The following is a 16,896-nucleotide window of genomic DNA, read 5'->3' as shown; positions in this document are numbered from 1 at the left end:
AATACAAAAGCGGACACGAACTGGCCGGTATTGAGAACGGAAACCGCCTTGTGAGGATGGTCCTCGTACAACCATCAATCCCCTATTCTCTTCGAATAGACAGCGAATGGTGCAAAGTTATCCACTCGGGACAGCAGCCACACTGCGCAACCTGTAAAGAGTTCGGGCACAGCCGAAGAAAATGTGCACACACCGAATGCCGACGCTGCAATATCCTTGGGCACATCGCAATAGATTGTCCTACGAAAAACATGGAAACCGCCAAACCTCAAGACCAAACCGAAGCCGAAGAGAAACGCACAGAAAATGACGAACAACCCAAAGAAACGGAACAACAAGAACAAACCGAGAAAGCAAACGAAAAAGAAGAAATGGAAACGGACAATCACACACCCTCAGTTACCCCACCAGCACCGAACGAATCGCAATTGAAACGGCCGCACTCCACAGACAACACCGATTCGGAGAACGACCGGTACATCAACGGACGAAGGAACAGGCAACGCCAAAAAATCCAAGCACAACAGAATGGAGAAAACAACCACATGAAGAAGAGACAAGAACTTTCTGGTAATAGGTAATTTTAACATTCAATATTAAGACAATATATTTCAATTCCTTATTAATTAGTATAATGTTTAGTATTATAACTGTAAATGCACAAGGACTACGACAGACAAACAGACGAAAAACAGCCTTTAACTTTTTTAAACGGCACAAATACGACGTTATTTTCTTACAAGAAACACACTGGACAAACGAACTTGAAGACGACATACGGAAAGACTGGGGACATAACATACTCTTTAGCAATGGCACAGCCAACGCACGCGGCACTGCAATCCTGCTTAACCCACGTCTCGACTGTAACATCGCTCTCACAAAAAAAGACAGAGACGGACGCGTCATTTCGGCTTTGCTCGAAATTGACGAACTACAACTCAACCTAGTAAACGTTTACGCACCCGGGACCGACATTGAACGGAGACAATTTTATTTAGACTTAGAACAAGACACCTCAACAGACCATAACAACGTCATTGGAGGTGACACGAACTTAGCTCTTTCGGCATATGACAGACTACCAGACGCACCACCTATTGCGAGGCAAACTGCTAGGATAGTACTACAAAACCTTATGACAAAACTCAACCTAACTGACATATGGCGTCAAAGAAACCCTACCAAACGTGAATACACCTGGGCAGGCCTTCATGACCGCGTTAAAAACCGCACAAACAGAACACGAATTGACAGAATACTTATCAGTAAAACGTTAGACGGTTAGACCGAAACGTAACACAAACAGAGATTAAACCATTCCAACACTCAGATCACGATGCGACGTTAATTACGCTAGACCTAGTAAAACTCACTAGAGGCAACGGATATTGGCACTTCAACAACACCTTACTGTCAAACGCACAATTTAATGAGGAAATCAAAGAATTCTGGACCGAATGGAACACGCAAATTGACAACTACCCAAACCCTCTAGCATGGTGGGACAAAGCGGAACAAAAATTTAAAGAAATAGCCATAAAACACAGCACATTAGAGCGAAAAAGAGAACGACAAGAGCGTAACATCTTAGAACAGAGAGTCAAAAGACTCCAACAAACAGCGACCATGACAGGAAAGGACGAAGACGTCACACAATATCTTGCGGCGAAAAACGAGCTGAAACAATTAGATCTGCGCGAGCTTGAAGGTGTAAAAATCAGAACAAAGGCGGAATATACGGAAAAGGGTGAAAAAAGCACACGCTATTTTTATTCGCTAGAAAAACGGCGACAAGCGGAGCAAACAATTAAAATCCTGACCAAAGACAATAATGAAACGATTACAGAACAACAGGATATACTTAAGGAAGTACACGCTTTCTACAAATCGCTATACACAGCAGAGCAAATAGACGAGCAAGCACAAAAACAACTCCTTGATGTAGAAACCCCAACACTCACAGACGAGGAAAGAGAATCATGCGAAGGAGATATAACAGTCGCTGAACTAAAAAATGCGCTCGATGGCATGCAACTAAACAAATCACCTGGTTTAGCCGGCCTCACGGCAGACTTCTATAAACACTTTTGGAATATCCTAAGAACCACATTAGCTGAAATTTACAACCACGCATTTGATCACGGCATCTTAACCATCACGCAACGCCGCGGTGTCATTACACTGATATTTAAGAAAAATGATCGGACACGACTAAAAAACTGGCGGCCAATCACCTTATTAACAACCGATTATAAGCTACTAACCAAAGCTCTAGCGCACAGACTGTCAAAGGTACTTCCTAAAATTATCCACACAGATCAAACAGCATGTATCTCAGGTCGCACGATTAACGACAACGCCAGCTTAATACGAGATGCAATTCTTTATGCCAATGAAACCAAACAAAAACTAGCTATAATAACAGTCGATCAATTAAAAGCATTTGACCGAGTAGACCACAGATTCTTATTCCGCACACTAGAAAAATTCGGCTTCGGACCACAATTCATCAAGTGGATCAAACTTCTGTACAATTCTGTTTTCAGCTCAATTAAAACCAACGGTTGGATGACAGCTTTTGTAAATATAGAACGAGGACTGAGACAGGGCTGCCCCTTAAGCATGCCACTGTACATATTGACGGCTGAAATTCTAGCAATACATCTGCCAAAAATGCGAAAGTAAAAGGCCTTCGGCTACCAAATTCAACAGAGGAAATCATACTATCGCAATATGCGGACGACACAACACTCCTTCTTGAAGACGATCAAAGCATCACGGAAGCGTTTCAAACATTCAATCTATATGAGCGCGGCTCAGGGGCTAAAATAAACGTAGAAAAATGCAAAGGACTCTGGACGGGACATTTCCGAAACAGAACAGACCAACTTTTCGGTTTTGAATGGTATAACGACTACATACCTGAAAAACTACTAGGCATCTACTTCGGAAACATAGATTGTACAAGCCTCAACGTAGACAACAAAATACAAAAACTTGAGGGAATTATCAATGCCTGGTCACACCGAGAATTAAGTCACAAAGGCAAAGCGCTAGTGATAAACGGCCTACTGACATCTATACTGTGGTATACTGCAACGACTATACATATGCCAGAGCAAAGCATACAACAAATCGAGCAAATAATCTACCGATTTTTCTGGAATAAGAAAGCACCACTCGTCAACCGCGATGTACTTGCCTTACCTTTAGAAGAAGGCGGGTTCAACATACAACGAATAAAAACGAAGATACATGCACTCAGACATAACACATACATACGTACGCAGATGGCGTTGTGGGGACCTCTGATGGCGTAAGTTTTCCCTACATTGTGGGGACCTGTGTAAAATTTCATAAAACATGCGTTATGGGGACTTCATAGTGTAAACGTTGTGGGGACTTGAAAATTTGAGTGTAATCATTGTGGGGACCATGCAACGTTTGTGTAAACATTGTGGGGACTCGAATGTATAACCATGGTAATTCTTATTGATTTTAAAAGATTAGTCATTTTTAGACAATAGTTAATTCTGATCAGTTTTACAAATTTTAAAACTTAAGCAATGAAACCTTAAATTAAACGACGCTGTATAGTTTATACATTGATTCATCTCTTACACGAATTTATATTATGTCGATAGCAAGTCCGTACCTGATACTCTGCATATAGTAAATCATTTATACCATACAAAACGCGCATTTTGTGCAGTAATCAAATCATTTTGGCTGTATACAGTATTGATTATAAGTATATTGCTTTGTATCGATTTACGCGTCGAAGTATCCGCATCACAGACATAATTTATAGGAGAAAAAATAAGTCGCGACTTATTTAAAGCTAGATTACAGTCGCTTTTGCGCATGTGCGAGCTTTTTTTCAAGCTCCAAGGCCTCCGCGGCGGAGGTAAAAAGACCCTGGGTTCCTGGGTACGAGGTTGGCTTTGTTTACATTTTTTGTTTTTAATCCAGTTCATTTGCACAACATGAAGTATTCCACAACTAAATTAAAATGGCGGACGCGTCAGGAGTGGAGTTTTATAAAACAATTCAACAATTGTCATTTAGATCACTAACATTTAAATATTATAAAAACTACCACTGGAACATATATCGTGGATCAATTTGACAATTTTTGTGCGTGTATCGTTAATAAAACATTAAAAACAAGCCGATTAAACCGGCGTTTATGTCGCAACCTGAGTGGCTTTAGAATGAGTGAAATTTCTACCACTGCAAAATTTTGGGTAGTGTTCTCCAAGCAAGTGCATTGAAGAGAATTTCGATACCTGTATGATCAATTAAAATTTCCAGAGAGCGACAGTGGCCATATGGTAAGTTTGTCAGGATTGTATCTAAGTTTGAGATAATTATATTATAATGTTTACCAGGGTTGCATATAAGATTCTTTTAAAATTAAAAACTTCTTATTTCTTACATTAATATAAGAAGATATACAGTAAGAAGAAATAAGATAAGAAGATTTGCCAACCCTGATGTTTACAGTGCATGATTGTTGGATTATTAAATTTGGTAAAGGATGATACTCTAGTAATTTTGTTCCGAATTTAAATGACCTCTAACTCAATTCGAGTAAACTTGGAAGTTAATAAAATATATCCGGCTGACCTTCATACCCTGTTATAATATTATAGGATTCAGAATTATACTCTAATTAAAACCTGTGGAGTGAGCAGGACAAGGAGCTAGAGATGGAATTCAGGGAAGAGGACAATCAATGAATTTTCAGGTGGATCTATCAACCACACCCAGAAAATGTTCCAGTTTAATACAAATGTGCCTGGCTATGGTTGTTTGCAATCAAAACATTCTGGACCTTTTCCATGCGTTACTGATATAGATCTCCCTATTAAAGGGAGGATCATTTTAGATATTAAAAAAAAACTTGGGGTACCTGGCACCTGTTAGTTAAATTGCAATGCACAATGCTTAAAACATATTTCACACAATCCATTCCTTGCTACAAACTACAAATTTTAATGAAACTCCTCAGCTATTATTAATTAATACAGGGTTAAATTGTATGGTAGTATCTTATTTCAGTAAGAAAATCCATCAAATATTAAAATATACCAACACAGCAGTTAATACATTGTTTTTTCGTTGACTTAAATTACTTGTTTATTCCTGATAGCCATAATAATTAGAACTCAACAGTGTTAAAACACTGAAGCAGCAGTGATCTACTTTATGGATACTAGTATGTGCGGTTTACTATTGTAAGACATACGTTTTCTTTTAGGTGGAATGCATTTCAGGTCTTATAAGTTCCACATACTCACAGTCATTGTTTCTAAATGCTAGACAATTCCTGGTCTATAGTATTTGGCTGATGGGTTTTAATCAGTCCTTTGATCAAAATGCAGGGACATGAGGATATGTTAGACTCAATTTTGCTTCGGTTGTAACTTGTATCACCAATCAGATTCCATCAATGATGCCCTTTATAACTGGACTTGACAACTGGTACCTAAAGAAGAATTCTAATTATCAATCTTATTCCAATATATAATTGAATAATATGATATAGGTATATTATTTTTATTCCTGTTTAACAGTCTTAAACATGATGTGTTCAAAAGTAGTAAATCAACAGGATGGAATTTCAAAAAAATATCAAAAGTAACTAATAGTTTTTCCACCAAATAAATGTAATATTTTACATAAACATTCAATAATGTGACATCCAGACTGACCTGTGAGGGCTGCGAAGCATTTATACGGAAAGTCTTTGTACGCCAGAAATACTTGTGAAGGCACCAATTACACCCTGTTTTTAATGAAGTTTATAATACCGGGTCTTTCTATGGTCTTTCACACAGTTCCGAACTGGAGACAAAATGCGCGCAAATAATATCGAGGATTCGAACGCCAGACAATTTGTTACACTTTAATCTCTATTTACGCTTGATTTTGAAATATTTCCTCGAAGCAATATATTTGCGAAAATACACTTCAGACACATCTATTACACATATGAAAATTATTCATTGACTTTCATACTTTAGCACATGCGCAAACGCGAACGATAAGCCGCAAACACCTCGTATATTATAATGACCATAGGGCCATTTATAGGAGGAAAAATAAGTCACGAGTCGACTTATTTAATTAAGACGCGACTTAAGTAAGATGCGACCTCGTCGTATAAACGAACCAAAATGCTTGTTCGCGTGTTAGGTAAGACCCGTGCCATGTAAGTCGCGACTTAGATAAGAACAGAGATTTTACCTGTTCATATTTTAGACGCGTCTTAATTAAATTAAAAACGGCCGAAAAAGTCAGAAATCAGAATTGCTGAAAATGTAAGCAAAGCTGACACCATAAAGAGATAAATTGCAGCAAAAAAAAGCGATACGTGGAGCGGCAACAACATTAAATACGGAAATAATAAGCGAAAAAATCATCTAACTATTTATACCAGCTCGCGTCTTATTTAAGTCGCGTCTTAAATAAGTCACGACTTATTTTACTTCGTATTTGGCCCTACCATAATATCCAGACTAACGAAATTTGAGTACTTTGAGTAATTTTCGGTTTGATTAAGAGTGATGACTAATGTTTAACCTAGTTCTTTATATTTTTACTACCATAAGTTAAATGTTTATGTAGGGACAAACGTCTGGTTGCTTAGAGGGCATGAAAATTAACTTTGCACTATCCTAGTTTATCTTGAAAAATGATGTGAAAATTATAGTACAAGTCCTGATAGTTATTATCGTGACTAAACAAAATGTCCTCCCATATCTTACATGTATCAAAAATTATTACAGGAAAATGTCACAAGTTACCTTATTGTACGGTTAATCATTTCCTCTCTGTGAAGGATCGCTAAGTACACTCGTTCGCTGCACTGATTCGTAACTAAATAAAATTTACGTACATATGTAATCCCACCCAAAAAGTGGAACTGACTGGGATAAGAAACTTTCTGATTTGATGGAAAGAGCTAGCGCAAGAATACCTGATGATTTTGATGAGTAACTAAGAGAACTAAGAATTGGATGAGGATGTGAAGACGTATATATACCAGCAAATTGCCAACAAATTCATTGCAAATTTGACTCTAAATTTTTGGGTGATGTTACGAATTATTCGTAACTTTGTGGGACTATCAAAAATGCAGTTTATAACAACAAAGAACTTACAAACAACTTTACAAGTTCAATTACTAATTTCGTTTTTGGGCATTCGCAAAATTAAATGGCTAGCCATAACACAGAAATAATCGCCGCGAACGCCTGAGTCTTGATAAAATCGCAGCACACGCGCACGCATGTATTGGAAACTTGTAGGGATGACTTTATGGGGACCTGAGTGTGTATACAGTAAGTCCTCACAGTGTAATAGTTCTTGAACAAGTCTTGATGTGTTGAAAACTTGTACCAATGACTTTATGGGGACCTGAGTGTACAGTAAGTCCTCACAGTGTGAAAATTCTTGCACAAGTCCTGATGTGTTGAAAACTTGTAGGGATGACTTTATGGGGACCTGAGTGTACAGTAAGTCCTCGCAATGTGAAAGTTCCTGAACAAGTCCTGATGTGTTGAAAACTTGTAGCAATGACTTTATGGGGACCTGAGTGTACAGTAAGTCCTCACAGTGTGAAAATTCTTGCACAAGTCCTGATGTGTTGAAACTTGTAGGGATGACTTTATGGGGACCTGAGTGTACAGTAAGTCCTCACAGTGTAAAAGTTCTTGCACAAGTCCTGATGTGTTGAAAACTTGTAGGGATGACGTGAGTGAAAATATAAGCCGCTATAATTAACAAACTGTTGTGAAGAGGCAATTTACCTATCTTCACCAAACTTTTCTTACAATTTGCAATGCAATTCTACTCCCGCGGCATCTAATGTTGTCAAATACGAACATTTATTACGACCTGCTAACTTTTTTAAAATTTCGAACACTCGCTACAATCTAACATCCCTCAAAACTATAATTGCACTAAGAGTTGCAAGAAAATTGCATAGTGTAACAGTGACAAAGTAGATTTTGTTAAATGTTAACAAAAATTGTAATAAACTTACCACATGCATCATTAAAAAACTCTCAGTCAAAGTTTGCTTAATAGTGATCTTTTAAATGGGTCAATGTAACAAAGGTCAAAAGGATTTCTCACATGTTCCATCCTAAAAATATATATTGCAGGGAAAAAGATGTTAGGAGTAAAATAGATACTATTTCATCTTAAATAGCAAATATATTACCTATGCTGTGTTTATAAATTTAAGTGTCACTATAAAAAGATATAAATAACTAAGAGTTAAAGACACAGACAGGAAAAAAACTTACCAAAATGATTTGCTGTAAAAGTATACGAATGTGCTGTGAAACAGTCGGTCTAAGAAACAGAGAATTGTGTTAAGTGATTATATTATCCATAGGAAAAACAAATATGTCCATGTCAGAAACTTGTATGGCCACGTACTTCGCTTGTCATACAGCCAAAATAAGAATATGCTTGCATTTTGTATTTAAAAGTCATTTAAAGCACAGTAGCAGCAATGAGGGAGGGACTCTGTCGCACTTAAAACTTTACCGTGTCTTTTAAAACGAATCTCTCAAGAATTTTGATAGGCAGACTATTTACAAGTGACTAAGGTGCGTAGGCACGAGATTACACCCTTTCAAGATATAAGGGTTAAGAATTATATAACCTAAGGATCCAAAGATCCAAAGTTTCAGTGCCCTCCCAATGCATTAATGAGCCAACATGACGTCTCTCGCAAAATTTTAACTTCTGCTCATGCAACTCGCAGTATACAGTACTCAAAGAACTTAAATAATGTTCCCTGCAATATCCCATTGCATTATTGAATTCTACAGTATTTTAAGTTGCTCATGCGTTGCGCATTGCATATTTTTTCTTTGTCTTCTTTTGTATTTTTTTGTGTCTAAAGGTCTATTGCACAGTGCCCCGTGTGGTGCATTGGATTTAAACGAAAGAATTAAAATCGTCAAAAAAGGGAATACATTTCTAGTAAAATGGTGCATGGAAGAACACGAAGAAACGTTCAAAAGATGCCAGCAATTCGGTTTAGAAACATCATGGAGTTAAAATAAAGTTACAGATAAAAAATTGGTCGCAAACGGGGACGACTAAGCAATAGACAATTTATGCACTGAACCGACCATCATTTGATTCAGAACAAACAATCAAGGGGTGACAGAATTTGAACACTAATTAATATCCTAGGAATCCAAAGCATAAGAGTAAAATAGATATTATTCCATCTTAAATAGCAAATATATTGCCTATGCTGTGTTTATAAAGTGTCACAATAAAAGAAAAAAATAACTAAGCGTTAAAGACACAGACAGGAAAATAACTTACCAAAATGATTTGCTGTAAAAGTATACGAATCTGCTGTGAAACAGTCAGTCTAAGAAACAGAGAATTGTGTTAAGTGATTATATTATCCATAGGAAAAACAAATATGTCCATGTCAGAAACTTGCATGGCCACGTACTTGGCTTGTCATATAGCCAAAATAAGAATATGATTGTGATTGTGATTATTATTAAAATACTTGAATGGCAGTTCAAAAACGAACTGAAAAACACAAGTTTACAAGTATCAGAAATAAGACTATTTACATATTTACAGTGATAAAATACTCAGAAATACAATTACTAACATGTTAATACCATAACTACAAAAAGATATGCTAACATTAGGTTCTAAAATATTAAAATATTAAAATGAGTTCCATTTACGTATGCAATACGGCAAAAAGCTATCATTATAGCGTTTCGTTCGACATTTAAAAAGAGAGATCGATCGAGGATGTCTGAGATCGTACTCATGGGTTAAAAGTTTGGGTAATAGACTAGAAATTTTACCCGAAGGGTCATTATAATTATTTTTATAAAAGGTTCTGCATAACCGTTCCCTTCTCGCTTCTAAGGTAGGTAAATTCAGGTCTTTAAGGCTTTCGGTGTAGGACAAATGGGGAAAAATAATTTTGAACGCACGTTGCTGAATATGTTCCAATTCAACGGTGAGGAAATTAGGTAGTGAGGTATGCCAAACTGGACATGCATATTCCAGGACAGGTCTGATGAAACTACAATATACCGCCTTAAGATCACTAGGTTGGACACCATTTCTTCTTAATAGCCTTAAGGCATACAGGCGTTTGCTTGCTTTAGAGGATATGTGCCTGATGTGTGTGGTCCACTTGAGATCGGAGGTTAAATTTACTCCCAGGAGTTTGATAGAGTTCACAGCCTCCAGAGGTAGGTTATTGACAAGCAAGGGTTGTGCCGGGGGTTGATTGATCAAGAAGGACACGGTGAAATCTTTAGTTTTTTTACGTTTAATTTCATGTTGTTCACATTCGACCACTGAGACACCTTATCGAGTTCTTGCTGTAATTTTGGAAAAGCCGGTTCACATACTCTAACAACTTCAGAAATAGCACAATCATCAACGTACTTGTACAGTGGTAGTTCACTGGATAGATCATTGACCATTATAAGAAAGAACAAAGGCCCCAATTTTGTGCCTTGCGGAACTCCAGCATTGATTTCTTTCCAATCAGATTTACAAGATTTTAATTTAACGCGCTGTTGTCTGCCTTGAAGGAAACTTGAACACCAGTTTAATAACACGGGTGGAACGTTGAGGAGTTGTAATTTGCGCATTAGAATGTTATGGTCAATTCGATCAAACGCTTTGGAAAAATCAATAAAGCAGGATCGAATAATGGTATTAGGTGTTTCCAGGGCCGAAAGCCAATGGTGGATTAGGTGCACGAGGGCGTGAGTCGTTGAGGACTTTTTCACACAGCCAAACTGGAGGGGATCAATGAATGGCATAACAAAGGGTGCAAGCCAATTGAACACGAAAGACTCAAGGATCTTGCTCAGTACTGCCGTGAGGGATATAGGTCTAAGGTCCGTATCAATAGATTTCGGTGTAGGGATCTTGCTTAAAGGGAGAACATCCGCGCATTTCCACAGATCAGGTACACGACCTTCTCTAATGGAAGAGTTAAACATGGAGCATACAGGGTAGCTAATATTTGCGGCACATGTTTTCAGGATCCAATTGGGGATCTCATCAGGTCCTACAGACTTACGATCGTTAACACCTGCCAATGCAAGTTCAACAGCATCACACGTAATGACGTATCTATCAGGAACATTGGAAACGGGTACTGGAGTGAAATTTAAATGCGGTATATCAGCAGCAGCACTGCAGAAGGATTCATTAATGACGGTGGCAAGTTCAAAGTCTCTCAAGACGGTGCCGTTTATGGCTAGGCTATTAAACGGAGGGGGGTTGGACATTCCTGACAACTGCTTGATACCGTCCCACCACTTTTTAGGATTGCTCTGGTTCATGTGATTGATTTTGTCGTTATAGAATCTTCGACGTGCACTTTTACAGAGTTTTATCACTTTATTGCGATAAACATTAAATTTGGGAAGGTCATTATTCAACCAAGCTTGTTGACGTTTCTTAATGGATTCTTTAATAGCGGGAGTAATCCATGGTTTATCGTTGGGATGGAGTTTAACAGTACGCATGGGAATACATGAATTCAAAGCACCATGAACCACAGACTGGAACAAATCCAGTTGATCGTCACATGAATTTAGCCTCATGAGCGGTGTCCAATTGACCGAGTCCAGGCAGGATATCAAGTTTCGTTTGTTGGAAACACGATAATCACGCTTTTGGAGTCGTGTGGTGGGTATGCTTGGAGCATGTGGTGAAGTGGGTTGAAGTAATATGCTAGAATGATCAGATTGGCCAATAGGTGGCAGGATGGTAGCATCGTAGTAAGCCGATAAAGTTGAAAATGCTTGATCAAGGATATTACTTCCCCTGGTAGGCTTGGTGACCAGAGTTTTCAATCTAAAGGAATTGCACAGATTTCCTGGCTTAAATTGGTTAAAATCTCCGAGAACCAGGACAGCGGAATTAGGATAGTTGGCCAGTGAGGAATCTAAACATTTGAAGATATGCGTTCGAAGCGCGTGGTCATCGCTTTGGGGGGGGTGATAAACTGTTCCCAGGATAATGGAGTTTATTCCTCGGGGTAATCGATCCATTTTGATTAAAAACCATTGACTCTCAATTTCAGGATCGCCTAAGTCAGTTAATTCGGTAAAATTAAGGTTTGAGTTAAAATAGGAACAAAGACCACATTTGCATTTTGTATTTAAAAGTCATCTAAAGCACAGTAGCAACAATGAGGGAGGGACTCTATCGCACTTAAAACTTTATCGTGTTTTTTAAAACAGAATCTCACAAGAATTTTGATAAGCAGACTATTTACAGGTGCATTAGGTGCGTAGGTGCGAGATTACACCCTTTCAAGATATAAGGGTTCAGAGTTATATAACCTAAGGATCCAAAGATATAAAGTTTCAGTGCCCTCCCAATGCATTAATGAGCCAACATCACGTCTGTGGCAAAATAATTTTAACTTCTGCTCATGCAACTCGCAGTATACAGTACTCAAAGAACTTAAATCATGTTCCCGGCAATATTCAATTGCATTATTGAATTCTGTTCTAAGTTGCTCATGCGTTGCTCATTGCATATTTTTTCTTTGTCTTCTTTTGTATTTTTTTTGTGTCTAAAGGTCTATTGCACAGTGCCCCATGTGGTGCATTGGATTTAAACGAAAAAATGAAAATCGTCAAATAAAGGGTTACATTTCTAATAATATGGTGCATGAAAGAACACGAAGAAATGTTCAAAAGATGCCAGCAATTCGCTTTAGAAACATGCATGGAGTTACAATAAAGTTACAGAATTACAAAATTCGTCGCAAACGGGCACGACTCAGCAATAGACAATTTATGCACTGAACCGACCATCATTTGATTCAGAACAAACAATCAAGGGGTGACAGAATTTGAACACTAATTAATATCCTAGGAATCCAAAGCATAAGAGTAAAATAGATATTATTCCATCTTAAATAGCAAATATATTGCCTATGCTGTGTTTATAAAGTGTCACTATAAAAAGATATAAATAACTAAGAGTTAAAGACACAGACAGGAAAAAAAACTTACCAAAATGATTTGCTGTAAAAGTATACGAATGTGCTGTGAAACAGTCGGTCTAAGAAACAGAGAATTGTGTTAAGTGATTATATTATCCATAGGAAAAACAAATATGTCCATGTCAGAAACTTGTATGGCCACGTACTTCGCTTGTCATACAGCCAAAATAAGAGTATGCTTGCATTTTGTATTTAAAAGTCATTTAAAGCACAGTAGCAGCAATGAGGGAGGGACTCTGTCGCACTTAAAACTTTACCGTGTCTTTTAAAACGAATCTCTCAAGAATTTTGATAGGCAGACTATTTACAAGTGACTAAGGTGCGTAGGCACGAGATTACACCCTTTCAAGATATAAGGGTTAAGAATTATATAACCTAAGGATCCAAAGATCCAAAGTTTCAGTGCCCTCCCAATGCATTAATGAGCCAACATGACGTCTCTCGCAAAATAATTTTAACTTCTGCTCATGCAACTCGCAGTATACAGTACTCAAAGAACTTAAATAATGTTCCCTGCAATATCCCATTGCATTATTGAATTCTACAGTATTTTAAGTTGCTCATGCGTTGCGCATTGCATATTTTTTCTTTGTCTTCTTTTGTATTTTTTTTGTGTCTAAAGGTCTATTGCACAGTGCCCCGTGTGGTGCATTGGATTTAAACGAAAGAATTAAAATCGTCAAAAAAGGGAATACATTTCTAGTAAAATGGTGCATGGAAGAACACGAAGAAACGTTCAACAGATGCCAGCAATTCGGTTTAGAAACATCATGGAGTTAAAATAAAGTTACAGATAAAAAAATTGGTCGCAAACGGGGACGACTAAGCAATAGACAATTTATGCACTGAACCGACCATCATTTGATTCAGAACAAACAATCAAGGGGTGACAGAATTTGAACACTAATTAATATCCTAGGAATCCAAAGCATAAGAGTAAAATAGATATTATTCCATCTTAAATAGCAAATATATTGCCTATGCTGTGTTTATAAAGTGTCACTATAAAAAGATATAAATAACTAAGAGTTAAAAACACCGACAGGAAAAATAACTTACCAAAATGATTTGCTGTAAAAGTATACGAATGTGCTGTGAAACAGTCAGTCTAAGAAACAGAGAATTGTGTTAAGTGATTATATTATCCATAGGAAAAACAAATATGTCCATGTCAGAAACTTGCATGGCCACGTACTTGGCTTGTCATATAGCCATAATAAGAATATGCTTGCATTTTGTATTTAAACGTCATTTAAAGCACAGTAGCAGCAATGAGGGAGGGACTCTATCGCACTTAAAACTTTATCGTGTTTTTTAAAACAGAATCTCTCAAGAATTTTGATAGGCAGACTATTTACAGGTGCATTAGGTGCGTAGGTGCGAGATTACACCCTTTCAAGATATAAGGGTTCAGAGTTATATAACCTAAGGATCCAAAGATCCAAAGTTTCAGTGCCCTCCCAATGCATTAATGAGCCAACATCACGTCTGTCGCAAAATAATTTTAACTTCTGCTCATCCAACTCGTAGTATACAGTACTCAAAGAACTTAAATCATGTTCCCTGCAATATTCAATTGCATTATTGAATTCTACAGTATTTTAAGTTGCTCATGCGTTGCTCATTGCATATTTTTTCTTTGTCTTTTTTTGTATTTTTTTTGTGTCTAAAGGTCTATTGCACAGTTTCTTATGTGGTGCATTGGATTTAAACGAAAAAATAAAAATCGTCAAATAAAGGGTTACATTTCTAATAATATGGTGCATGGAAGAACACCAAGAAATGTTCAAAAGATGCCAGCAATTCCGTTTAGAAACATGCATGGAGTTACAATAAAGTCACAGATTAACAAAATTGGTCGCAAACGGGGACGACTCAGCAATAGACAATTTATGCACTGAACCGACCATCATTTGATTCAGAACAAACAATCAAGGGGTGACAGAATTTGAACACTAATTAATATCCTAGGAATCCAAAGCATAAGAGTAAAATAGATATTATTCCATCTTAAATAGCAAATATATTGCCTATGCTGTGTTTATAAAGTGTCACTATAAAAAGATATAAATAACTAAGAGTTAAAAACAATGACAGGAAAAATAACTTACCAAAATGATTTGCTGTAAAAGTATACAAATGTGCTATGAAACAGTCAGTCTAAGAAACAGAGAATTGTGTTAAATGATTATATTATCCATAAGAAAAACAAATATGTCCATGTCAGAAACTTGCATTGCCACGTTCTTCGCTTGTCATACACTTAAAATAAGAATATGCTTGCATTTTGTATTTAAAAGTCATTTAAAGCACGGTAGCAGCAATGAGTGAGGGACTCTGTCGCACTTAAAACTTTACTGTGTCTTTTAAAAGATAAACTCTCAAGAATTTTGATAGGCAGACTATTTACAGGTGCATTAGGTGCGTAGGTGCGAGATTACACCCTTTTAAGATATAAGGGTTCAGAGTTATATAACCTAAGGATCCAAAGATCCAATGTTTCAGTGCCCTCCCAATGCATTAAATGAGCCAACATGATGTCTGTGACAAAATAAGTTTAACTTCTGCTCATGCAACTCGCAGTATACAGTTTCAAAGAACTTAAATCATGTTCCCTGCAATATCCAATTCCATTATTGAATTCTATTTTAAGTTGCTCATGCGTTGCTCATTGCATATTTTTTTTTGTCTTCTTTTGTATTTTTTTGTGTCTAAAGGTCTATTGCACAGTGCCCCATGTGGTGCATTGGATTTAAACGAAAGAATGAAAATCGTCAAATAAAGGGAATACATTTCTAGTAAAATCGTGCATGGAAGAACACAAAGAAACGTTCAAAAGATGCCAGCAATTCGCTTTAGAAACATGCATGGAGTTACAATAAAGTTACAGATTAACAAAATTGGTCGCAAACGGGGACGACTCAGCAATAGACAATTTATGCACTAAACCAACCATCATTTGATTCAGAACAAACAATCAAGGGGTGACAGAATTTGAACACTAATTAATATCCTAGGAATCAAAAGCATTAGAGTAAAATAGATATTTTTTCATCTTAAATAGCAAATATATTGCCTATGCTGTGTTTATAAAGTGTCACTATAAAAAGATATATATAACTAAGAGTTAAAGACACAGACAGGAAAAATAACTTACCAAAATGATTTGCTGTAAAAGTATACGAATGTGCTGTGAAACAGTCAGTCTAGGTAACAGAGAATTGTGTTAAATGATTATATTATCCAGAAGAAAAATAAATATGTCCATGTCAGAAACTTGCATGGCCACGCACTTGGCTTGTCATATAGCCAAACAAAGAATATGCTTGCATTTCGTATTTAAAAGTCATTTAAAGCACGGTAGCAGCAATGAGGGAGGGACTCTGTCGCACTTAAAACTTTACCGTGTCTTTTAAAACAGAATCTCTCAAGAATTTTGATAGGCAGACTATTTCTAGGGGAAATAAGTGTATATATTTTAAATCAGCAGCAAATATATAAACACATTTTATGACTATATATTGCACCAAATCATAAAAATATTTGCTATGGATGCTTTGCCAGTACTGAGTCATTTAATATATAAACTTGCTATTCCATATTATAAAATGGCAAGGGGTGCTTCATGCATGAATTTCTAGTATAACTACATCAACAACTTAATTAGTATTATGCAAAGATAAAATCAACCAGAGGTGCTGGAACCATGGGGCAGCTGCCCCCCCCCCTGCCCTTTGTTCATGGGGGCAGCTTGCCTTTTATATATTCATAGACATTGCATGTATATCTTTTCAGTCTTACTATACATAATCCGAGTTATGATCGCTGATGTGGTTGCG

General features: G+C 36.9%; 1 long non-coding RNA gene across 5 annotated transcripts; it reads right to left on the bottom strand.

The window, feature by feature from the left end:
• Positions 1 to 3,281: 3,281 nt before the first annotated feature.
• On the bottom strand, positions 3,282 to 16,560 carry LOC114542956. Of its 5 annotated transcripts, none has more exons than XR_003689820.1 (7): positions 16,215 to 16,559; positions 14,117 to 14,165; positions 9,364 to 9,412; positions 8,322 to 8,370; positions 8,057 to 8,158; positions 6,816 to 6,888; positions 3,282 to 3,345 (listed from the first exon to the last, which is right to left on the bottom strand). It is a non-coding gene; the product is annotated as an uncharacterized LOC114542956 (long non-coding RNA). The 5 variants fall into 5 exon arrangements; XR_003689822.1 differs by lacking the exon at positions 3,282 to 3,345 and adding an exon at positions 4,291 to 4,358 and having other exon boundaries at positions 16,215 to 16,560; XR_003689821.1 differs by lacking the exon at positions 3,282 to 3,345 and adding an exon at positions 5,744 to 5,794 and having other exon boundaries at positions 16,215 to 16,560.
• Positions 16,561 to 16,896: the final 336 nt, after the last annotated feature.

This window comes from Dendronephthya gigantea, unplaced genomic scaffold, assembly GCF_004324835.1.
Source record: "Dendronephthya gigantea isolate DGI-Jeju-01 unplaced genomic scaffold, DenGig_1.0 000415F, whole genome shotgun sequence".
Lineage (NCBI taxonomy): Eukaryota > Metazoa > Cnidaria > Anthozoa > Malacalcyonacea > Nephtheidae > Dendronephthya > Dendronephthya gigantea.
The sequence above is the reverse complement of the archived record's forward strand: the minus strand, read 5'-3'. Positions and strand labels throughout refer to the sequence as shown.